At 37.7% G+C, this 26229-nt stretch overlaps 1 protein-coding gene across 8 annotated transcripts in view; it reads left to right on the forward strand.

Annotated features, from left to right (window-relative positions):
* Positions 1-26229, forward strand: part of ESRRG (estrogen related receptor gamma) — a 509353-nt gene that overhangs the window by 292840 nt on the left and 190284 nt on the right. The window contains exon 1 of one of the 8 annotated variants that reach the window (XM_030557501.1): positions 1260-1415. The exons of the other annotated variants lie outside the window; for them this stretch is intronic. The gene's annotated coding sequence lies outside the window, so the exon portion shown is untranslated. Of the gene's footprint in view, positions 1-1259; positions 1416-26229 lie in introns of those variants that run through there. 8 annotated transcript variants of the gene reach the window in all.

A 26229-nucleotide genomic window follows, 5' to 3' on the forward strand; every position in this document is an offset into this window, starting at 1 on the left:
TCCCATATGAAGGTTTGAGTGAGGAGGGGAGGAGGAGATGGCTTGTTTTATTAAATCCATCCTTATCCATCAGATTCTCTGTCCCCTCCCCCCCCCGCCCCGCTTTTGGTTTTGTTGACAGATATGTTCTTGGAGAAAACAACTACTTTTGCATCTCACATCTGAAACTTTTAAGCATATGTAAAACTGGAAAACCGAATGAAAAACAATAGTTAATATAATAGTGAAATTATACACTTCTTAACCTAAGAGACCTGCCCAGTTTAGTCAGCTGGCTTTTTCTGGTAATAATTCTCCACATATTGAAAATGCAACAGAAAGGACTGAAGCATTATGTTTTATAGCTATTTGCTTTCATTTAATTCCCGCTCTGCCCCCCCCCCCCCCCCGCTGCAGTTCACTGTTTGGTAATTCCTTCCTCAACTTGGGTGTAGGGTTCAGTCTTTTTGGAGAGGATAAGTGTTATTGTCCTTGTGTGTTAAAGCTGCTGTTTTCCTTCTTAAATAGTTCATGGTGCAGTTGACTGACAAGTGTCATGGCTAAAATAATTGTCAGAGGAATTAATTTTGGAAAGCTGGTGGACGTTGCTTAGTGAAATAATTTGATCATTTTACTACAGTAAAGTGTGTCCAGTAAAAGTACATGCTAAGGTAAAAGTAAATGCCATTTTAAAAACAAAACATTTTGGTTACAATTCTGAAAGCAGACAATGGGAATCACTATCATAACAATTTTTAATGAAATTCTCAAAAAAAATAATTATACAGCAAAAGATTTTTTTCACTATAGTTGTTTAATGGGCCATGAATCTAAGATTTCCACTACTAAATTATATTCATTTTTCCAGCAGTGAAAGAATTTGCTGGCAATCTTCTCAGAGCAGCCGTTAACCTAGTGGGACAGATCAGATGTTTTGAAGTGGCATGAAATGCCATGTCTTTAACCAACTGTTCCCATGAGCAATAAAGGGGTAAAGCCAGAATTCCTGATAACTGAATAAAGGCTTATGGGCACCACATCATTCTTCTATCAGGAGCTGATTGTGTACAGTTGGTGCTGGGTCATGTTAAAAGAGCTGAGCTGCCACTGTCAGTGGTTTACATTAGTATGAATGACACCTGTCCTATCAATCATGGGGCCATGGTGTCACAGATGGAGAAGCAACTATCGGCTGAATTACACAGCATTGCACACTTGGCTTAATTCATCTCATTGTTCTCCTACAAATCTAGGGGACGGCTCATTCAGTTCCTGGAGTCCAGACAGAAGCAAGAGATGGGCTCAGGTGGTGGCACGTGCCTGCCCTTTTCTGTTTTATCAGAGGTATTCAGCAAAAGTCAGTGAGTGGGCGTGGGAAGATGGTGCACTCATAGACAAAAGCTTAAGCAGCCGGTTCTTTCATAGGGGAGGATTTTGTAAGTAATCAACTATTCAAAGAAACTTAAAATGTCTTCTAAAATTCCATGAACTCTGTCTATATACTTATATGGCTTACATAAATCCACCTTTACATTTCATTTTTAAATTGCTACATAGTACCTATCAGTTTAAAAGTAAATCGTGCCAAATTCTCCATTGAACTCATTGGGCTTACTTTAATTTACACTGATGTACTGTACGTGAGAGGAGAATTTTGCCCTGTAAAAATGAGGCCCATTTTTCCTATGCCTTACAATCAAACAAAATCTTACAAGGATTTCCCTTTCTGAAACGGAAATTATAATAAAAGATTACTGTGTATTTACCAGTAAAAGTATCAATATTCTGTGAGGTACTTTTTAAAAAATCTTCAGTTTGCATTTTATGAGTATTTTAACAAATTCAACAGGAAAACTAAGGCTGGATCATCATGAGTGTCAGTCTTGGTTTCAATGTTGTCTGCAGCCTGGGATGATAAAGGTGCTTACGTGCCCCTTCACAAATCATTGCAGTTTTTTCTACAATTATAGGTGGCTACAAGAAAGAAAGAAAGAGAATAAATTAAAAGGATAAAGAATTAGTAAGCCAAAATATTTTTCAAATAAATTTTTGTCTCAGGACTTGTATGCTATTTCCCAAATAGCTGCTGGACTTAAATGTCCATGTGGTGTTTAGTGGGAGATGTTCTGTACTGGTTTGTTACTTCGAAAGCATTCATTTTCAAGTTCTCCTATTTTCCCCTCATCCTTTTTACGTTGTACTTTAGCTGTGTGCTTTTATACTTTAAAATTGTTGTCAGTCAGGGATATTCCCTGCTGATATTTTTGTTACGCTAATGTCAAGCAGAAAACCTATGGCATGCTAAATCAGGCTACAGTGCATCGAAGACACAGCTTATGTTTGATTGTGTGTAAATACAGTTAGTTAGCTGGGTTTATCTGATAGCCTGGCAGAAAGAGAGAGGAGCAGTACAAACTGTTTTCAGTAACTATGCTGTTCATACTCCTGATAAGATCGAGAGTGCTTTCAAATTGCTGATATGCTTTAAATAAGAAAAGAATAATCACTTCCACTGGCACCGGCTTATCGAGGATAAAGTAAAATGCCAACACTTTTATGTTAGCAAAAGTAAATGTTTTAGACAATTTGTGCCTTTTTCCATTTGCATTAAATAGGAGGGTCCATTTGAGGGGCTATAATGAATGGAAGGATTTATTACCTTGACAAAATTACAGGTGAATATGTTGAGAAAGGAGGCCTCAGCAACAATGAGCTCGTTTTATAAGTGGGTACAGCTATTTCATGCATTCTGTAGAGAAATTTGGTATTTTTATCTTTTCCCGTCCTATTAAATGCAACTACTAAACTTAAAGGTGCAGTTACTGTGTATTCCAATATATTTGTCTTGTTCTTTTTGAAGGTATCGGTGACACACATTTGAAATTCAGTCATAATACTATTTTTATAAAATAATGCCTGAGCATTTACTACTGTGACCCACCGATGGCCTCGCTTGGTGTGTATTTTCACATCCGAGAGAGAAAATGTATCTCAAAATTCACTCTGGGTAAATCTGGCATATTTGCAAGAAAAAATGTGAGTCATCATTAGCTTATAGACACTGCATGGAGGGAACGTTTGCTTACATTATTAGAGAGACAAGACAGGCAAAGATATCTTTTATTGGACAAACTTCTGTTGGTAAGAGAGACAAGTTTAAAGCTACACAGTGCTCTTCCTCAGGCTGGGAAAAGTGTTTAGAGTATCACAGCTAAATACAAGATCAAACAGATAGTTTATCTTTCATTATTATCCTCACTGGGTTTTCTATTTTTGTTTTAATTCTATTACTGTTATTTCTAGCTTCTTTTCTCTTTTTCATGCCTACAAATAATTTTGGTGTATTCAGGTTTGATAAATGATAGTTCACGAGTAGATTGATTGATTTTGGATTATTATTGATTACTCTCAATGAGATCACTGGGACACACTCAGATCCATAGTATTCGATTAACCCAAGCACCACTGTTCTATACATTTAGCAGCAGTGGAGAATTTAGGAACGGAATGTTCACAAGCTGATAAATTGACAAAGCATTCAGCTTTAAATAGCCCTTTGTTTGGTATTAGCTTGCCAAAATATGTTTCTTCGGAAAGTTCGTTTTCACAAGTCTAAGCTTTCAGTAAAAGAAAGGTCATTGGTTTAAGGTTTATTAAATTTTAGCTAAAAACAACTGGCTCCATTTGGGTGTAAAATAATTTCAGTACTTACTGCAGGCAATCTTCATGCTTTAGAGCTGTAGCTCAAAGGTTTCATTCTTCTATGAAGATGTCAACTGTAAATATAAAAATGCATCACTGAAAGTGTAATGGGTTTAAAGATTTGAACTGAAATAAAAAATCCTGCCTGGGGAAAGCGCTATAATCAAAATAAAGTAGACTTAACTTTTTCCTGAAGAGGGCATACTTGGAAGCAATGCTTGAAGGCAGGAGGTAGTGAGGTTGGCAGGGTTACTTTTCTCCCGCTCCCTTCCCCCCCCCCCACGTAGTGTAGCTTTGAATCAAAAATACACAGGTTAACCGCTGATACCATACAATAGGTAAATTGCTGCTGCTGCTGTTGAAGTGGAATATTCCATCATTCAAAGCAACTTTACAATCTCACAGAAAGCATCTTGCTGTATTAAAAGCCAGGTTCTGAAGTACAGTATTATTGGAGGCTTTTTTACAGATATTAAATTTCTTAGGAGATAAGGGGCCAAACTTACAGATGACGGATATTTTAAGTGCACTGTAGTTGCAGCCCTGGGTTATTGCTAAGCAGGAATGTTGCAGAATGCAGATACAAATATTTGACCAAAATAATGAGGGCTTTGGATCATATTGATGTTTTGAGAGTGATCTTTAAAGGCACAAAAGGGAAGCTACACTCTGACCTCTCATTTGTCCATTAAAAAATCTTCCCCTTTATTTTTCAGCAGTTTGGGTCTGATCCAATGTTAATTGAAGTCACTGGAAAGATTCCCATTGCCTTTAATGGGCTTGTTCAAGCCCTATTACTGGGGAGGGGGAACCTCAAAAAAAGAATGAGTTGGTGGCATTGTAGAGAAATGAAATCTGTGGAGAAGTCAAGCTGAAGTGCAAGAATTCATCTCCTGGGTGTGACATTTGTGCCAGTAAAGAGTTGCTGAAGGGAGGCGAGTGAGTGTGGCCAGGAAATACTAAGATCGCTACCACATTTTCTATATCTTCTTAAAAGCAGTGGTGGCATTATGCCAGGCTCCTCAGCCCTCGATAGTCTAAGAAGGAGGCAGAACAACTCTGAGGCTGAAATGTTAAGGCTCAGTAAGAATGATCCCCTGTCCTTAGTTTTGGCATCTGAATTACAAGAGCAGTTAAAGAATTAAGCTTGTTTTAGCTTTTTTTTTTTTTTGCGAATGAAGTCTTAACCTTCCATTACAAACCGGGAGAAAGAGTTACAGAATATAATACACAACTGTCTAATACATATTATTCTGACATACAATATAGCTACAATATCATGAAGACTCCTCATACCATATAAAAGCTGCTAAAGAATGTCATAATCTTCAAGTGAGTTTTCCTTCATGAGATAAATGAAGTTTAATGGCTAGAGAACTGCCTGGATTGGCGTCAAACCTACATTCCTTTCTTTATGAAAGAGATTTATTTGGGTATTTTAGGAGATGCAGGAACTTGGCTCTTAGACAAGAAGCATCTTGGGCTTCTCTCCTCCATAGAAGAAAGCTTACACACAAGGTGTCACAACAGGAAAAATCAAACATTGAAGGCCTGGTTCCCAGTGACGCTAAGTGCAGTAAACTTGAGAAGGACTAGCTGGGAGACGAAATAGCTAAGAAGCACTGGATATCTGGATATGGTGGAAGGAGGGGGGCTGAAGTTTGACCACTCTCACTAGTAATAGTACTATGTAGTTTCAGACCCCTTTCATTAATGGTCTCCAGAATAAGATCTATTTGTAATAATAAAATTAAAGAGGAAGGTATTGGTCCAGCTGTGCTCCATTAAAGTCATAGGGATTTTTGCCATTAATTCAAGTGAGAGGGGATTGGGTGTTATGGCAAACCTTTTTAAACACGAGTGCCTAAAGTTGGCAGTGCCGGTACTGCAATAAAACTGGCCTGATTTTGAAAGATGCTGAGTACTTGCAGCTGCCATGGATCTTGCTGAAATCCAGGATGTCTCAGCATCTCTGAAAATGAGGCCAATTTTAGTAGATACCTGAACATGGATTTATGTGCCCCGTTTTACACATCTAAGTATGAAGATGTTGGTCTTATGTCTTTATTTCCAAGTAGACATGCCGAGTGCCCTCTGCGTGGGAGTTGAGCGCCTTCAATACATCACTGGAGGTGCTCAGAAACTTCCAGGATTCAGAAAAGAGAGAGAATCTTGTTGAATTTCTCCATGTAAAAACTAAGTGCTCTGGCTACTTGCAGTGTAGACTTTCTTAGCCTGATTCTGATCTTACTTATGATGGTTTTACACTGTGATAAAAGATATGATTTGTATTGAGTTGTTCTTTATTTACACCAGTATAATTGAGCTCAGAATCAGGCCCTTTGCATTTTCTGTATATGCACTGAAGAAAATTCCTCAGAAGCAGCAAAATTCCATTTATATAAAGGTTTACAGAGGAAGTTGTAATAATAGTAGACATTTCTGCTCAGACAAATCTATTTATTTTTGTACAGAAAGGAATAGGTGAGTTGCACAGAGAATGTTTAAAAATGGTGTGTTCTTAGCATTTTTAGCTAACATTTTTATCAGCAGAATAAGTTCTAGAGGGGTTAGGCATGAGGATATGTTTTAGCATTTTGTTATAGGACTAAAGATAAACACGTACACATAAAACCCCATGTTTATTTCTAAACAGTTGACAGTGGAAAAGTAATCGAAGATGAGGCATATTTTACAACTCTTCCTTTTTCAAGTGTTCAGGAGCAATCAGGTCTTTGTTTCCAGTTTAGCAGAGCAGCTTTTTGTTGTAGAGCTGGGTTAGTGAGGATTCACTGAGAGCAGCACAAACCACAATCCATCAGCAGACTGCTAGTCAGCAGCAGGTGTGAACAACATAAAACAGGATTAACACTGAACCAAAGTGTGCACTAAAAACAGAACCCTGCCTTGCTTTTACAAGGAAAGCAAGATAGAAGCATGCTAGCACCGTACATGCCTTGTTTACTAAACAGTGTTCAAAAGGCTATGTAAATAGCTATGGATCAGCTGCAGAGAAGTAAGTACAAGAATTATTGTGTAATTCTGATTTTATTTAAATAAGCTTTTATTTTCTTTGTCTTTTTATTGAATTGCATAAACGAGTTAAGTCCTGTGTTGGAATTCAAAGTTATGGCTTTAATGTCTGTTGGTGAGGATTGGGGAAATAAGAAATACTTGATATTATGGATGAGAATGTCATCTTTAGTTTTTAATTTCTGACTCTTGATGCAGGGGAAGGCAGTCTGAGCCATAATTTTAAGTATATATGTGTGATTTGAGGCTTAATTTCTCTGTGTTCATTTCTTGCATATATATATATTGTTTTTAAAAATTGTTGGGACACAAACACAGATCTATTGCAAAATATGTTGTTTATAGTCACTATATGCAGCACCAATTTTTTTCTTCACTTATACTCATGCAGCTCCATTAAAGAGAAAGAGTTCCATCTTGGGCAGAGGAGGAAGCGGGGGGAGAATTTGTCTCATGTAATTTATGACTGTTTCTGAGCCACTCTCATCTCTCAGTTAATTCGATTTTATTTGACCTGAGCAATTTTGGTCTTTTAGGAAAACCCATATTTAACTTGAAGTTGTGTTTTTATAAATATTGTGTGTAATTTCTCACTCACTTTCTCTGAGTTTCTTACATGTCCATCCCTCTGGCCAAAGCTCAGCACCTAACAGCTCCCATTTAGACACCAGAATATGTAGCTAGATTTTTTAAAAAATCCTCCCTTCTCGCTTAGACACTTGAATGAAGTGGGTGGATTTTTCAAAAGCATTCCGCTCCCAACAACTCACTCCTCCGTGGAGAAACAATACAGACTGCTTGCTGCTGAGGTATTATAACAATCTGACCCTGAGCACTTTTAAAAACTTGGCCATAGTCTCTAGGTTGAGTACAATGAATTTAGAAGTTTAGGCCTTACACCACTTTCCTGGGAATAGGACTGGGAATTCTTCAAAAATATGAGTTATTTTCTTGATGGGACAGAATTAAATATGTATTTTATGCTTTTTTTTAAAAACAATCTGTGTCCTATAATCACTTTTTTAAGATGCTATATTTTACTGTATATATGTGTATTTAGATATGTACAAATTTCCATTATAATTTGCACACACACACTAGCTGCTTTTCAGAGAGTCAAATTCTTCCCTCAGAGGCACATGCAGAGCTCCTGTTGAAGGCAAGTTCCTGATAAGCATATGCTTCACTGGAGAAGAGGCCTGTTACTTTAAGGGGATACTGCTGAGAGCCCAGTCCAGAAAACACTACTGGAGCATAATGCTTACCGTTCTGAGGTCAGTGGGACTCCTCAGGACAGTAAGCAATATGCCCAGCCACAAGTAGTTGTTCAAAATTGGGCTCTAATGCACTGCGATTAATTTTGAAGCCAATGAGAGCTGCACATAGGGTGACCAGATGTCCTGGATTTTATAGGGACAGTCCTGATTTTTGGGTCTTTTTCTGATGTAGGCTCCTATTACCCCCAGCCCGCATCTTGATTTTTCACATTTGCCGTCTGGTCACCCTAGCTGCACAGGTATATGTGAGAGCAGAAGAGGGCCAAGAATTTACTGCCTTGTCAGTTTAAAAACTCTTCACCTAAAGTGCCCCAAAACAACAAAATTAGTTTATGTACCAGCAAGTTTCTTAACTCCATCTTTTAAAAATTAATTATTTTTGAATAATATATGTGTCAGCAGTGTCCATAACCAGAAAAGATCTAGATGTTCTTGCAGTCCTGCAACCTGAACTATTTTTTCCACTCTTCTTTTTTTCTGCACTTAGATGAAAAGATTAGCTTTTGGTGGAGACCTTGTATGACAGTTTTCATCCCAGAGGGAACATTTGTAGCCTAGTTATGACTTCATGAAAATAAGAAGGGTTTTTTTCCCCCAGTGGTGGGCTAGCACATCTTCTAGCAGATCTAACAATCTCTAGCAAGGCAAACACACCACTATAATACAGGGGGGGGGTTGAAAAAACAAACAAACAAAAAAAAACAACCACCTCCAGGTTAATTCCAGAATTATGGTATTAAAAAATGGTCAATACATTTGACATCAACTGTCAGTAGCACAGTGTGATTGTCTCTAAGCAGGATGTTCCAGAATGTTCAAAGTAGTGAGCATAAATGTTGTTGAAAGTTGGTTACATAATAATAGTTAATGAAGTCAGGGCCTGTGTGATACCACTTTTAAATTGATTCTGAAGTGCACTATTTTTACCATCTTCCCGTTATGTTACAGATCAGTTTCTATAACTTCAAATGCTTTTCTGAAGAGTATAGTCCTCAGTTCATCATTTTTATCATTTCTATAAGTCACTGGCACCCAACTCTGTTCGATAACTCTGGCAGCATGCCCATACAATCCCTGAAATTTTCCACCTTTTTTCCTTAGCATAATGATGGCCAAACCTTAAAAGGTTCAGAGGCTCGAGTCTGTACACATAAGCATATAAAAGTTTGGATACTTATCTGAAGCTTATCCAAACTGCTTAACCTCTCTGGCCTCAAAATCGGTCAGGAAATCCCATGGCTACAGACTGTCTTGTGAGATTTTCAGTAATTCCTGGTTTCTGCCAAATTAGAAATATTCCAAGAATAGCCTTTTTGATGGTATTTCAATATTTTCTTTCTGTGCCAGCTGACGCTAGAAGGTAAATTAAATATTTCTTTAAAAGAATCTTTTCAAAACTCAAAATAGATTGAGGTTTAGGTTTGGTTCATGTTTTGGTTTTAGGACAGTTCCTAACTTATCCAAATAACTTTAATTTAGGGTCTGACGCTGTTTCCACTGAAGTCTATGGTGAGTTATGCCACCTTTTTTCAGTTGGAGCAGAATTGGATGCTTAGAATGATACCACTTCCAGCTTTTGTGATAACACTATTAAACAGGATGCACCTTGTTTTTGTTAGATTTCACATCAAGTATATACATCTTCTCATAAACACTATTTTGATATTTTTAAACAATAGCTAAGCCCAATTTCAATTCAACCACATAAGAGATTTTCCATGTTGTTATTGTTTAATATTTCTATCTGGTGGTGCCTAGAGGCCCCCATTACAAATAGGATTTACGATGCTAATTGCTCCATGAATATAACTACTCTGAGAGCTTTACTGTCTAAAAAGATGAATAATATACAAAAGCTGGAGCAAAAGGAAATATATAAAGTTCTTATATAGGGAATATATATGTTTCTGTGAGTGTGTATATGCATGTGTGCAAGGTACACTTTTTTCATTGTGTAAATAAATATTGACTTCAGTTGCCCCTCAGCCTATCTATGAAATGTGGGATAATTTCTTGTAGGTGGTTCAGCAGAAGTGCACCATGAGAAGGGATTTGAAGGAGGACAGAGTGGATTCCTTAGATCGGTTCTAGGAAAGTGCATTTGATGCACAGAGAGTGTAGCATGAGAAAGTATGCAAAGGTCCGTGAGAGGAACAGACATGTGGTCAAGGCTGGTATCATGGGCAGAGTGGAAGGCCTGGGGAAGGATGCAGTAAGGGGCAGGTATGGATAATGAAAACAAAACAAAAACAGTTGTGTCAAGGGTCCCAGGCAAGTAACCACTTACACCATTTTATTATGGGCAAATATATAATTTTCCTGGAAACATGAATTTTTGCTTAACATACTAATCTGCTATCTACAGGTTTGAAAAGTTTATACTTAGATAAATATTTGTTAACTGATAAAAAAAAATTTGGGGCACCAGTGAAGTTTATAGAGAGATTAATGTTTTGATTTGTCTGTATAAGTGCCAATCAGAATCTGCCAGAAATATTTTCAGAGATTTTTAAAAGCTGTTTATTCCTAATTAAAATGCGTAGGTCTGTTTTTTCCTAGCTATTCTCTTCCCAGTGCACTATGTAGTGAAGTTCCACAATGGAAAAAGCATATTAAAATACTCATTTCCAGATAAACAGAGACTTTGTGTGTACTGCTTCATCTATTGATTACACTTCTTTCATAGGCCATAATGTTTTCAGTAATAAACTATTACCTTTGCACATCTCTTGAAACTGGAAGCAAAATAAATTCAAAGAATTAGGATCTGATCCTGTATATACATTGAAGGCAGAGAGGGAGTTTTGGGTGCATGTGTAATGAGTGAAAGGTTTTGTGTGGAAACCATGACCGTTTACTCTGAAGATCTTTGTTCTAAACCAAAGAATAAAAAACACTTGTGTGCAAAAGGTGAAGGGTATTTAAAAGTAGAAAGCTATGCAATGGGTTGTTTGGTTGAATGCTTTAAATTCAAAAGCATCAGCTGTTTTAATGAATACACTTCTGCTTTTCCAAGTTGTTTATAAGACCTCAGGTATTCCTTTCATTTTACATTTACTTCTCAGTGATTTCCTGGAAAAAAAATGGGAATAGTTGAATTTTTCTCCTGTAGGAGACTGGAGTAAATCTTTGTTTTAACTAACTTTATATATAGTAGTGTAGATAAAGTTTTTCCCCCCCCTCTACCTACTACTTTCTGCTACGCTGATGATGATGTACCTGGAAGGAAAAAGCATTCCAAGCTGAGACAGCCAGCGTCAGACAGGGCAGTCTGCCATCTGTCCCACCTGCTGCATTCATGTGTCCATCTGGTTACCGCAATAGCTCATTGCAGGCTTCAACCGAAGAACATTTAGGCTGAAAAGAAGGCAGTGTGAATTATTTAGGTAGCTAGTGTAAATAAAGAAAGAGGGAGAGGAGGAGAGAAAAGGGGGAATGGAAAAAAGAGAGAGAGCTCTCATACTCCTAGATGCTTTGGAATGCGTTAATGCATGAGAGCATTTGATTTGCATATAGATTTAGATGTATGGATCATGGTGAAGATTACAAGCCAATGAATTTTATCTAGATTTAGATAGCTCTCAGCCTGGTTTGCACATAAAATATAGCCAGTTTCAGGAGGAGACTCTTTTGGGACTTTTAACCTAAGTGAAACTGATGAAATGTAATGCTTCTAGCTATTAGTTTAGCAGAAATAAAATATTTCCTTTTAAGAGCTTTTTGTGCCCTTTGTTAACCAATATTTTATAACTACTTTACATATTTGATGCATTATACAGTGTGTGTAGTTTTGATTTGGTTGTAGTTAGTTACATTTATAGTCATCTACATTTTCGTCTAGGAAGAAATGCAGTTAGAAAAGTTTTTTTTTTTTTTCTTCCCATTTTCCTATTTGGATTAAATTGTTATTGAATAAAACACATCAGCAACTGGATAAGTTTAAAATCAGAAATATGTCATACACACACAGGCACACACAAACACAAAATATATATGTGCGTATGTATACACGCCTGTGTACATATTCATACAAAATACCTGTATCTCATAGGTATTTAAAAGGGCAATGAGCAAATAGTCATGCATTAATACAGTAGCCTTCCAAAACAAACAGGTGGATATAAGGCCTGCTTAGGTTAATTTTAAAGATCAAGCAACAGAAGGGTTGAATTTCAGTAGATAAGGTCATCATTATTATTTGCATCTAAAATAAATTATTTCTAGAAAAGATAAATAGCAGTCAGGTTTAAATTTAAATGCAGGAATGCAATCTGAATACCTAGCACACTAGCTATATTTCTGAAGCTTTTTAAAAATAGTCCTTCTGTGTTATTTCTTTGATATATGAAACTTTTTCGTTTATTTTAATACTACATTTTATAAAATAGAAAATAATATTTTACAGGGTTCATATTAAGCTGGAAGGGAAGTATTTTTCAGTTTCTCAAGGCTCTCTTCCATTCTATTTTTAAATATCTGAGTTTTTCCTGAGCCAGGCAATAAAGGCAGGAACCTAATAAGATGAATCCTTGAAAAGGTGGCAGGGTTTGGTGTCATTGTTTTGCCTGGTTTTAGATCTGTGCAGGAAAGGGACATAGCATCTTGAAATCCCAACAGCCTGACTACTTCTGTAAGATTTGCACAAAATTTAGCTGCAGCCATCAAAGGGATTTGAGTGGATTGGATTTTTTAAGGTTAGTCCATGTCAAACCTATTAAGTTCAATTCACATGCAAAACCCTTTTTATGTTTTTTTTTAAGCCAATAAGGCTCCAGCTACTATTAAGGCAACATCATGTACTTGCAGTAGAATATCCATGGTAATGGATCACCCTATTGGCACGTGGAGCTAACCAATAATCCACTTTGTCTTCTTTCAAATTAAGAGGGGCTGCATCTTCCATAGTAGGCAAATGAAAAACTGTTTGAACATACAAACATTGAGATAGTTGAGAGCATATTAAAGAAACCAAGTTATATATTCAGAATGTACATCTTCTATCTACAACACGATCAACAAAATTGTTGCTAAATGAAGATTTGTATAGCCTGTGGGTACAGGTTAGTTAGTTATTTAGTTAACTTTCCTTACACTGTTTCTCTTGCTTTTGAATGGTTATGGTCCCTGTAAATTGGCTCTGTTGCTTAATTCTGAATAGATGTACAATATGTACAGAAGAAATCATTGTGTTAGTGAATGTACTGAGCAGTATATATGTACTAGGCGGTGGCTACTGCAGGGACTTATTTTCAAAAGAGGTGCTCATTTTCAGTTTAGAGACCGACATGGATAATTTTTAGGGTTTCCACCTGTCTCAAAAACCCGGAGGAGAACATCTGTCTGTGCAATATTCTGATGATTCTAGAAGTTTACCAGCAGACTGTACAAGGGGCGAGTCACTAAGACACATTGCCTCTTTTATACTGTCCCAAATCCTGAACCAATCTGAATTTCCCCCTTGGTGTCAGTGGGAGTTTGGATTAAGGACTAGGAGCCCCAATCCCTTTAGGAACACATAAACTCCCCCTGGTGCACAGCCATTCTCAGGAGTTGCTTTTCATCCTGCAGGGTGGGGCCCCAGTAAGTCCTGCAGGATTGGTCCCCAGATACTGTGAATGCCTTTACATGCATATTTTTTGTTTCAGCTTCAACTCATAGTGACTTAAGTCTTCATAAAATATTGATGGCTGAGCCTACAAGCCTTTATTCAGAGAGCCAGATCCAGAAAGTTATATGGGGCTTTCTGCCTAAAATTGCACATTTCCCATTTTTCCAGTTATTTCTTTGGGAGTTGAAAGTGCTTGGCATATCATAGGAAATGTGAAATGCTGTGAAATGCTGTGGGACTATCTTTGCATTTTTCTTTTTTCCTCCTTAGTTTATTGTTTGTTTTCACATAACAAGGGTAGATGGAAATAGTCCTTGATATTAATTTAGGCTGCTGCTTTCTTGTATATGATATTTGAAGGTATAGGGTGCTCCTTACGTAAAACATTGCAAACACCTGTGTACATAAGTAACTTTGTGTGAGTAGCCCCATATCTTGAGTATGTCTTTGCAGGATCCAGGACTTAGTTCTTAAAATGTCAGTGTTTGAAGCTTTATTGTCTTAGTGAAAAATTTTTTTTTTTTGGTATTTGGATGAAAGCATCATTTGGCAATGTGAAAAAAACTCACAGGCAACCTAACAACCTGATCCAGCACTCTTTATTCAGGGGTTTTGCCTGAGTAAGAAGTGAAAGATCAGATTCATTTACCAATAGTTATCTCACTTATTTTGAAACTTATTTTGAATTCTGATCTAAGTTACACTGGCCTAAGACCAGAGAAACTCTGTGGCGGTGTAACTGAACTCGGAAATTGCTCGCAGTTCTTTGTTCTTTATGGCCTAAAAATCCTTTGCCTCAGTAACACAAAATAAAAAATAAAAGAAAGTTTTAGCAGGTAAAGGCTATTTACAACCTATGAAACACTTTAGTTATAATGTAAATTTATATTTAGTGGTTCATCTAACCACAATTTATAGCTGACAGTCCAGTCTAGCTAGTTAGATTTATATAGCGCTTGCAGCTTTTAATACTGATGCCTGATAGCATTAATATGACTATTTATGCCATTATTAATTATATCAGCTAAGTAGCAAATAGAGCATCCATGTTGCTACTTAATAGCATCACATAAAACACTCCATTATCCCATCTGCAGCATGGGGGAATGGTGGTGGTGTAAACTGCATGAATTTTTCATTTATTAATATTTGGGAAGGGTAAGGTTAGTATTTCTTTGGGGAGGGAAGTGAGAGGAAGGAGGTAGTTCAGAATTCTGGGTTGGATTCTCTTTTGCTTGACGCCTAAAGATATTTTGTTGAGAAGAAGATTATGATTGTTTCGCTAAACAGCTTCGTTATAGCACAAGAGTTATGTCTTTGTTTGTTGTCAGACACCACTTCTGGCAAAAGCATGCTCTACTTTCATATTTCTTTAAAGTGTGCAGACTACAATGCAATACCATGTCATCCTGCATATATTAAGATAAGATTACAAGGATTTTGATAGTAGCAATTGTTATATTATTAGACATAGTGCACACACCAACTCTGTTTGGCAAAAGTAAGGATAGATTCACCAGGGATGTAAATTGTGGCCTTCTAGCTTTCTTCTTAGTGTTTAGCAGCATTTGTCTGAAGGGGGTAGGGGAAGAAGCAGCATTTGTTTGAAGCGGGGGAAAAAAGAGCAAGAAAGACTGAAGTTCATTTCTCAGAGTGCTAAATCATTGTATTGCGACAAATCACAAATTCTTTCCACAGCAGAAATGAGTCATATTAAGGATTCGTTTGGGAAGGCGAAAGTCGAACCCACTTCTCTGCCATCCATATATTTCATCTCTAATGCTGCCAATCTCTTACTTTTCATAATTGCTGAATTCATTTTCCAAAATTAGCAAAGAGTATGGGGAAAAGTTAAGGAAATGAAGTGGTTTTGACTAGCTCTGAGTGCCACTGGAGATTTAGCTGTATCGTTTTATTGTGAGGTGCCTAGAACACTACTGCAGATACATCATACAAATAAAATGTATTATTTGATTATTACTGTTGCAAGCCACCAGAGAATTGTTGCAGAAATGAAGAGATCACAGCGTGCCAAGGGGAAACATAGGTATAGTGAGATATCAGGCTCTAAGTGAAGCACTCTCCACCTGTCTTTTCCTGCCAGTGGAGTAGCTTGTCATCAGCCAGAGCACAGCTCTTGCAATGCACTGAGAATCCTGCATGCTTTCAGCAAGCCTGAAAGATTTTTGTCTGAAAAACCTCAGCATATGAGCTTGGATTCCAGGAGGATGTGAGCATGGTCCCTGTTCATCAAAAAAATGTGCTCAATCTGTTTCAGGCTAGTTCCCTGAAAGATGGGTTAAATCAACGGATTGAGCTGATTTTCCCTCTTGAGGTGATATTTTATTTATATGATAAAATGCTTGGAAAGTGATTAATTTGTCAGGGGAACGTCTTGTTACTGTAAATTTGCCGAATGTGTAATAAAATTGCCATAACACAGATGGGAAAATGAAGATCTTTTAAAATGAAATAACTGAGCAGTCTGCCTGCACTTTCACCAGTTAATTTTAACTTTAAGTTTCTTCACCATTTTTTTTCTCTGAAGAAAGCAAGCTGGGGAGGGTCTGCGCTGAAGGGGAGAAAGAGAATGGGGGAAGAGGCTCTTCTTGTAGCTGAATAGAGGCCCTTATTCTCTCCCTGGATCAGAGGCAACTGATTTATCAAATTTCTGTCTGGGCTGATTGATTCAGTTAATGTATATAAATTACATTGGTCATACTTGTATGGTCATACTTTCGTAGTAACACAGAAGTTAGAAATAGAAACTTCAAAGGAGACCGTAGTAGGCATGTGCTTCTAGTCAGTAAGAAGCACCTGAAGCCATTCTTCCCTGCCTGTTCTGCAGGATCACTTTCAGTCAGCATCCAAATAGTATAACGCTCTTATTATTCTTTTACAGCAATTGCTTAATGTAAGGGAGTGGGGAAGTTTGATCATGTAGAGGTACTCTGTAAAAAGTGAAAGGCAAGGAATGCAATACCTGTCACTGAGTTTCAGAGTGTAACTAGTGAAAATAGCATTAGTGAAGGAACAATGCCTTTTATTCATACCTATTTTACTACCGCCTGTCCATCTGTCCACTGGAATGAGCTACTTATCATGCTTCTGGGTTTTTCTCTTTCAACTTAAAGAATTATGAAAGCAAAATTCCAATTTTTCCTGTCCTTTTATGACAGGTAGACTGAAGATTGTGGTCATTTGGATTAAAAACATATCCATCACCACCAACCGACAGGTTATTATTATGTCTCCTTTGAATATATGAATTTCATCCACTATGTGTTGGAAGTCTAAGAGTGCCATTTTTTTTATATAAATAATTATCCCACTGGTGATGTACTGCATACTTTGCCATATTTTTTCACTTTTACAGCGTTCTTGGCCTTATCACCGACGACATAAGTTGTGTGCTCTCATATTTGATAAAACCCATAGGATAACAATCCCTGTGTAATGTACTGTCAGCCAATCACACATCATCATTTGACTATTGTTGTTTGTTTTCTTGTGACTGATATTTCAGTAGATACCCCGGTTTAAATTTGACAGCATATTTGATACAGGGAAATAAGAAGGTGACCTTATTTATGTGCTCACACTAACCTCAGCACACCACCCCCAGGTAAGTAAGGTTCCATGAATGGACAGGCAATGTTCTGAGTTACCTGCTTTTATTATTTCAGCTTCCTAATCTTTTTGTGCAATGCCAAGGGAGACCATCCTGTAAAGAAGTGATAGTGTAGAACCTAGTCTGATTTACTTGACAGTTGCTGTCAAACCCCTACTTTACAAGAGACTAGTTCAGGAGTGGGTACAGTTGCCAACTTCGGTTGGACAAATTCCTGGAGATTTCATCCCATGACATAATCTTTCATTAAAGATTAATTTTTAATTCCTGGAGACTCCAGAACAATCCTGTAGGGATGGCAACCCTAGATGGGGCGTATTTGACTTAATGATGTACATTCTATCCCAACTCTGAGTGAAATGTGTATTGGTGGTCACCAGACGTACCATGTACCATAAAACATAAGGCCTGATCCTGGAAGCCTGCTCCATGACGTGCACTTTTTTTTCTTAAAGATACCAGTTGTGTATGTCTAACATATCAAAACTCCAATTGAATCCCAGTTGGCTTCAGCTGAAGTTTTGGGTATAAAAGACATGCATTTGTGATCTAGACCTTATACGATTTAAATAAGGCAAGTATGTTACAAAAATACAACTGAAATATATGGTTTACGATTTAAGATAAATATTGCCAGCCTAATCTTGCAGCTTTTTCTCAGGCAGATCTCCAGTTGAACTCAGTCAAGATCTTGCTTGAGTGATAATTAAGCAGATTCAGGCACATATCACTGTAACTAACAACGTACCTATGCGGTCATGTTAAAATTGCAAGTATTTAGCATCAACAGTAATCCCGTCTTGAAGCCAATAAACAGAATGACAAGATGCTTTTGTTCACTTCCTTGGATAAATATTTTCTAAAGGTACCAAATTTCCTTCCTTTTTTAAAAACAGTAAAAGCCATATCGATAATTCATAAAGAAGCTTATCCTGTAAACTCGCTTGCAATATTCACACAGACTGTGTAGAAGTGAAATCCATTTATGCGAGTTCCTTCCTGACTTTTGCTGCTAATATCCAGAGGCAAAACTCCAGCATATAAACCCAATGGCATAAATAGCTTTGAATTACACATAGTAATATGTGAACAGTGTGTAACTGTGAAAAGCCAAAGGTTGGTGGGGAGGGTATTTTTATTTGTTTTAGGAACTATAATCATGCTTATTAAAATCAAAGCTAGGATAGATAGATAGAAATTATGGAAGAAAAATCCTATCTATCTATCTATCTATCTATCTATCTATCTATCTATCTATCTATCTGATATACATTATACAATGTGTGATGATATAGTCTTCATGATCATATTCAAGTATTTTTTTGCCCACTTAATTTTCAGAATGTATTGTGATCAAAATAGTTAAGCAAGTAGTGAGGCCCCTTTTCTTACAGATTTCGTTAGTGATTTGCAAATGTTAGGACCTTACCACGTAGGAGTTTTGTTATACGTTAACGACTAAGGCTCTGATTCTGCAATCATATATGTGCACCAGATGTGGGTGGACTGTTGCACCACACTGAGTCCCTTTGACTTGAGTGGAGCCCGGCACAGTTGCAGCAGTCTGCCAGCACATTGAGCTTTGCAATATCAAGGCCTTCGTCCCATTGAATTCACTTGCTGGGTTAGGTAGTTCCTCAGCAGGTGTAAAATGTCCTAGTTCCATTTAAATCAATGGAGCTAGGATAATTTACAACAGTTAGGAATCAACCCTGTACATCCAAGCTTTTTTTCCATGACTAGTGGCAAAAGGTTTTTTCCTGCTTGAAACAAAGTCCATGCTGATTTTGCTCACTTTTTCTATTAAGGAAAAAAAAAACCTTTTATTTTAATTCTCCATATATTTTACTTTTAATCACGTAAGAGTCAGGCAGTAAAATCGGAGGAGACCTCTTCAGATTTCATTTACTTGTTTTATAATGTGCATTTCCTTTCACAGATGTTCCAGTGTAGCTGTAAGTTTGTGGTCTTTCCTTCTGTTAGGAATTCTTTGATACATCCAAGTTTCATATAGTGCATAATTCACCTTCGATCTACATGTTGCCGCATATTCCCATTCTATTTATATGTATTTTTGTATTGCCTCTCTCTTCTCTTTTTATTGCAAATCCTTTGTGAAAAATACAAAAAAAACCTTGGGCTAGTCACAGGCACACGTTGCTCACACATTACTCTGTGTGTTGGCTAAAACTGTTTGTGCCACAGGCTTTATTTTTGGGAAGTCTGCAGATGAAGAAATACGATTACTTTTTGTCAACTGAAATACATACGTTTCAGCCCTGAGGGGAAAGGTATTTTATTTATTCTATAGCTCCTTACTATGAATGGCATGAAAAGAAGCTCCCCTTTTTGAAACCCTATGTTTAAAAGTGACCAGTGGCCTATTCCTATAAGTTCAAGACACAGAACCTGATTCTGCTCCCATTGAAATAAATGAGGAAAATCCCTGGGTGGAATCCGGGCCCCACTGAAATCAATGGAAAAATTCCCATTGAACTCAATAGGACAAGGATTTTATCCCCATTGATATCCATGGGAGCACAGGGGGAAATCCAAGCCCTGTAAGCCATTATTTCATATAAGACTGTCTGTGACCTATGAGGGCTAGAGGTGACTCAATTTCTGAACCTTCAAAACTGCAATAAAGGCCCACTCCTGCAGTTCTTATGGAGGTAAAATTCCCATAAAAGAGCTGGATTTATGCTGCCACAATATGACATGACACAACTAAAGGGTATCAGAAATGTATGCATTTGGGAGAATTTGCCCCAGTAACAGTTTTAACCACCTTTCAACTTTGGTTTGGTATCTTGGGTCTATTTGCATCTTATAATTTGAAAGAAGTATTTTCCTGTTCTAAAATATTATTATACCTCACTCAACTCAGTTTCCTTAAAAAAAAAAATACAATTTCAGGCTTTCTGTATGAGACCATGACAAAGTGATTTTATAGCCAGTACTGAAAGTGACTAAACTTGACAACAATTGTATTTCATGACAACCTTTGCTTTCATGTCCCCAGCCTTCTTTCCTATCATCAGAGTGTTTTTTTTCTCTTTCTCCCCCCAACCCTCAAATGTGAGCTATTGCATATCTCTGCATTGGCTGGAAACAAATCCCTTTACCAGAAGTGCGTTTTAATGGAGAGCATGCTTCAGTTAAGTCACCAGAACCTTAACTGTATAATATTCAATTTCTTACCAACCCGGAACCAAAGCTTTTCATAGAGAGCCATGTTCATAAGGGTAGTGGAAGAATTACTACTACAGAACTAAACCAGATTAGGGGGGAATGTGAATTAGATTTGGTAACAGATGGTGCTGTGGAAATTAAAGGTGCTTTGCGAATGGAAGCGACAGCAGCTTGCCTCTTTTTCTCTCCGTCTCTCTCTTTCATGCACTTGATAGACGGGTATAAATCACAACAATCCCGTCTTGACAGCCAATTTCGAGAATTTGATCTGGTTAAAGACATGGCTTTCCTGCTCCACTCACTGAAACCAGCTTCTATTTTATTTTTACACAGCACCTTGTCATATTTAGGAAAATGGAATCACCTGCTTCCTTTTAATGAAATTTTCTATAATTACAGTTTTAGCTCTTTAGAGTTAATTACTTTTCCATTCAGCCTGAGTTCTCAGACTATCTCACTGCATTTTTTGCCTTCCCCCCACCCTGCACTCTTTCGTATTGCTTTAATTTTTGTAAAGATGCTGTTCATTGTTGGAAATTGTTGTCAGATCCATTATAGTTAAATCATAATTATCAAAATCATTATTGTGTAGGGAGAAAGCAATTCAAACAATTGTTGAAGTTATTGCATCTTTTTTGAGAGCGGGGAGAACCCTTTCTGGAAACACTCTCATGTTCCGGGTTTTTTTTTAGTTTGTTTATTAAACTAGATCCAAGAAGCACATGGAGAGCTAGGTAACAAATGTTTTTCTTGTAAGTGAAAGCCACTCCAATTGCTGTGGACACAGTGGCAAAATGAGGACAGACACATGCATGGAATTAAGCGCAGGTTGCAACTGATATTAAACTAGAGGAGGGGCAAGACTCACCCATACTCTCCAGGCATTTAATTGGTTTTAGTGCAGGGGTTACAGGGCTCCTTACAATATAACCCGTAACACACGGTGAGCTCTCCTCAGCCTACCCCCCAGGACTCCTCTTTCTCTGACTCCTTGCACCCTCCCCATCATGAGGGGGGCAGAGAGTATAGCAGGGTGGGGATCTCAACCCGTTAAGGCCACAAGGTTTTACCCTGTCACACAAGCCTAAGGCCCATCACTAAAATCCCAGGTCTTTTACTTCTGGGAACAGTTCATTTTATTCTCTTAACCACACTGGGAACTGGCTGCAAGCAGCAATGAATAAACAGCAGCACATCCCAATATCTCAGTTAGGTACTAAGTGCACTTTTACTTAACCCACTGTGACTTGAAGGTGGTGCAAGGCAGGCAAAAAACTCCCTGGTCCTCTGAACAGGCGAACCACTAGACCCGCAGCATCTGTCAGTCTGGGTTCGCATTGCTAGTGTGATTGGGTAAGGTGGTGCTGGTGGAATGGAGCCAAAAGAGGATCCATATGGCTGCTGTGCAGGGCTAAATAGTGCTGGGGAATGCTGGCCAATTAGCACCCCTCTCCAACAGCTGGCCAATGGGTACCAGAGTCCGAAGGGAGGAGCTACCTACTATCCCTTGGGTAATGTTTCCCTCCCTTGCTACTGGGACTCTTCCCTTTTCACTACTGGCCTCATCAAGTTCCCTCACCTATTGATGTGGCTGGGGGGCTTTTATCTGCCTATAGCTATTTCTGCAGCCTCTGATACCACATTTTTCAGAAAAGATCTGGATAAAATTCCAGAGCTGCTGTTTGTTTATGTAAACTTGTCCCCTGTTCTAGGGTCCAGATTTTAAATTCAGGCCTCTGAGTGCTGAATACAATTCACTTTTTGCAGTTAGGGTGGCAAATTTGAAAATGAACAAACAGACACTATGCTTTGACTTGGAGATTCCTCACTGTATGCCAAAGATCTCCAAAGTGAAAAAGGGGACAAGAAAAGAAAATGGGGGAGAGGGGCAATTTCTGTCAGGAATTGAAGAGAAGATTCTTAGAGCTGGCAACTAACAATTGGTAGAAGTAAAGCTTCCTACTGGCAGTCAAATCAAATGTAGTAACAACTCAGCGACTTCCTGCTGCTAGCTGCCAGCATGGTGTAACACACAGGGACAAACATTCACTTAAACACTGATTGCAGGGAAACGTCATTTTCCAACTCACCAAGTATTTTACGCACTCACACACGGTGGTGGGTTTGCATGTAGGGAGAGGACGTGGGCAGGAACTGGGACCAACTGGATCATTTATTTCATAACTTTTCATCCTAACTCTTTAAGAAACTCAGGATCTGATGTCATTCCTATCATGCTCTTTCTAATTGTTCTTCAATAGCACACTGATTTGAGTGAACGAATTATAATTAATCTATAGAAAATCACTGAGGGGATTGGGTAATGAGATAGGCCGTATGTACATTTGAGCATGCACACACTCTCCCTCTCAGAGAGTCAGGAGAAAATCATTGAGACAAATTGTGGAAGCTGTGATGACACAAACTTTGTCTGTCTTGAGACTTATGACCATTTTCTTCTCATCTCCACTCCCCCCCCTCCAGTGACAAATGACAACCAAGTCCCTATGATCTGCAGTACTGGCTTTCTGACTGGTACAAGTAACTGCTTTTGATGCTATAATCATTTCAAAATAATCCCTCTTTGGAAAGCCTGTTACATTCTGGAATAAATCTTTGGTTATTTTTGTAGTTTGTGGAGGTTCTTTTCTTGAACTAGATGAATGCATTGTTGGTTTTCTTTTACTATTTCAATTGATTTCTTTTAATTAAGAAGAATTCCCAGAATTGATAGTTAGGAGATGCCTTGTCACTTTAACTTCTCCTGAGGATGGAAACATCAGGTGAACTCCGCCTGATATCAGTAGAGAATAATCTCAGATAATATAATTTTAGATCACAGAAAACGAGCTGGATTTTTAACCAGCTGGTGTTTCACTCTGTCTAATGTGTGACATTAAATAAAATAGTTTGCTCATAATTTGACAATAAAATTTAATAAACGTGTTGTTGTTCCCAGTCTTTATAGTTATTTTCACAGAATGATTCTTGGCTACCATTCTAGTAGTCATGTTCCAGCTTTCCCACTATATCTCTTTGCAGCATAGACAATCTCTTCATATAAATTTGTACAACTCCTGGCATAACAAGGCCCCAGCTTAGCTGAGGCCTATAGACACTACTGTAATATAATTATAAATTACAAGATATGGGATTTAAAACCAACAAAGAAACAGGGAAGTTAAATGTAAAAACCAGCCTTTGAATAATATCAAAATTGTGGCTCTAAATAACAACCATATTCCTACTTTATAGGAACAAAGGAGGAGGGAGAAAATTAAGAACCGAGAATCAGCCTTAACTTTTTGCTTGTTCAGTATTGTTGATCTGTGTCGGAACCTTCATACATTGTATACATCAGTACACACTCACGTATTCCGTTATGGATGTTAGTTTCAGACACCCTGGAAGGATTTTCATTTAGCTGTCATCTGCTTCTAGTGTTGGTTTCTCTTCAGTGTGTTCCTTCCTTTGAGTGCTTGAAAACTGAATTGTCTGAACACAAGAAAACTTTATTGATCCATATTTCTATTTGAAAGACTTAAGATTTGTAAAAGTGGGTGACATTCTTTTCTGCAGAAAGCTTACTGCAGAGGGGGTCTGTTAATCTGTAAATCTCAACAGATGAATAAATGTTACAGGCGCATATACAATATTAGACTTCAGTTTGTGACATATAGCTGCAGTTTTTTGCTTGTGTTAGAGGCTTCCTGTGTGTCATAGTGACATACACTGTTTCCCAGTATCTCCAGTGTAAATTGACCTGCTTCTTATCCAGGCACCTGGTGAGTTGGCTCAAAGGTGCAAGGTCATTTATTTTTCTTCCCTCTGAACTTTTTGTTCCCAAGAGAGCGCCTGGTGCACAGAACAGTGCTTGTGCGGTGTGATAAAATTTAAATTTTGCTGCCTGCAATTGCTTCACATTTAAACCTTACAAGTAATTTTAGGATTCATGTCATGTCTTTACGATCTGTGGGCTCAGTATGCTAGAGAAACTGTGCATGTCTAAGGATACATTTAATTAAAGCTGCATTAGTGCATATATACAGACTTGTTAAAACACTTGGTTTATCTCAATAATATTGATTAAATAGCAGTAGTTTGTTTAATCTAAGTGTATTTTTGCTATTATTACATTACTTCAAAGTAATCAGGGTAATAGTAATCATCAGTGAAATATCACGTTAGTTATAAAGTAATGCCATAAGAATTGATTTGAACTTGGCAGGAAAAGAAAGCTCTTGCGCATCTAGTGCCAAAGCCCAGTTTAGATTATTAGAATGAGAGTTTTAAGCATAATCTCAATTTGTATAAACAGTATGTATTTTATAGGCTTGTACGTTACTCTATGCTAGATTATCCATTATATAATGGAACACCCCAGGTAGTTGATTATGCAAAACATCCTGTATGTAATTACACAGTATTATTATGCATTTAGCAGTTTTATTGATTTGCCAGTTGCTCGCTTACAGTATTTAGAGCTATAAACAAGAGATGCTCACCCTAAATTCAAATAGGTCCAAGGAAATGAGCTAAGGATAAATTACACTAGTATGAATTACTGCATCAGATCTAATCCTTAAGCGCAGAAGCTGTCAACAATGATCATTTGCAACACGTTGTGATATCACAGAACCACTTCCTTCCCATTAATAAAGTTTATCAACCAGGAAGTGCGGGGAATCAACTTGCAAGAGTGAAGAGCAATTGTGGTTGCTTTACATAAATAAAAAATGTAGGGGAAAAAGGCTAAAAATATTTCCCCTAACGTTACAGGGCATAGAATTATTACATTTGAGTCAATAGTTGAAAAAAATTGCAGTTTTAAAAAATAATGCAGTTATGGTGAAGTTGAGCATCCTGGGATATTGGCCTTTGAACTGAAAATGAATGGTTGTGCATTCTTCCATTTTGATGTTCATGAGCTCTGTGGTGTGGCATGCAGATTGATGATACCAGCTGGGAAGCTGGAACTTGGCTGCAGATTCTTGATCTCCAGGTAACATGGGCTGCTGCTTGCAGCAACTTGATGTCTACATATACTGCTTCCACAGCTCCAACAGTCAGCAGTGCTGACATCAGCCCTGGAGAGAGCTGTTTGTTTGCTTCAGCATGCTTGATAGTGATAGAATAATGGAAACTGCTAGAAAAATTTAAAAGGCAGAAGAAACTTAAATTTTAGAGACATTGCTCAACATTTATAATACAATGTAGAAAGTCATGTCCATCTTTTTGGTGATAAAGTATTCCTCATTAGGCCATGCGTGGATGTTTGTTAATAAAGGCCTAATGCATAACATGGATGGATGTGTGGCGGTGGAGGGGTCAGGATTAGCAATTCTTACATTGCAACTAATGATCTCATCCATTAGGTTAACCAGGCAGACCTTAAGATATTTCTTATTAAAAGAAGGATTCCTTTCTGTTCCTTCCCCCAACTAAGCCAGTGCACCTTAATGCAATGATGATATGTTAGAACCAGCAGTTGTCAAAGCACCGTATTACTGTGATGCCATAATGACACCCTGTCTCTGTAAAGTAGTCATGTTTTCTAAAATCACACGTTGCACCGTTGATTTCTGACATGACACTTCATTCAGTCGCTTTCTCTTTCTTCGGCATCACCATTCTCTGACAATAGCAGCTGGTGCCCATTTTCCTCCTAAGTGATTCACATTTTGCCACTTTACTAGAGTGCAATTAGCTGAAGCAGAAAAAAATGCTCATTGTAAAGTAGTTCAGCTGAAATTGTAACTCAGCTCTGTAACAAGAGCTTGTGAGAGAGTCTCGAGGTGACTTGGGTG

The sequence above is a fragment of the Gopherus evgoodei genome, chromosome 3, assembly GCF_007399415.2.
Source record: "Gopherus evgoodei ecotype Sinaloan lineage chromosome 3, rGopEvg1_v1.p, whole genome shotgun sequence".
Classification (NCBI taxonomy): domain Eukaryota; kingdom Metazoa; phylum Chordata; order Testudines; family Testudinidae; genus Gopherus; species Gopherus evgoodei.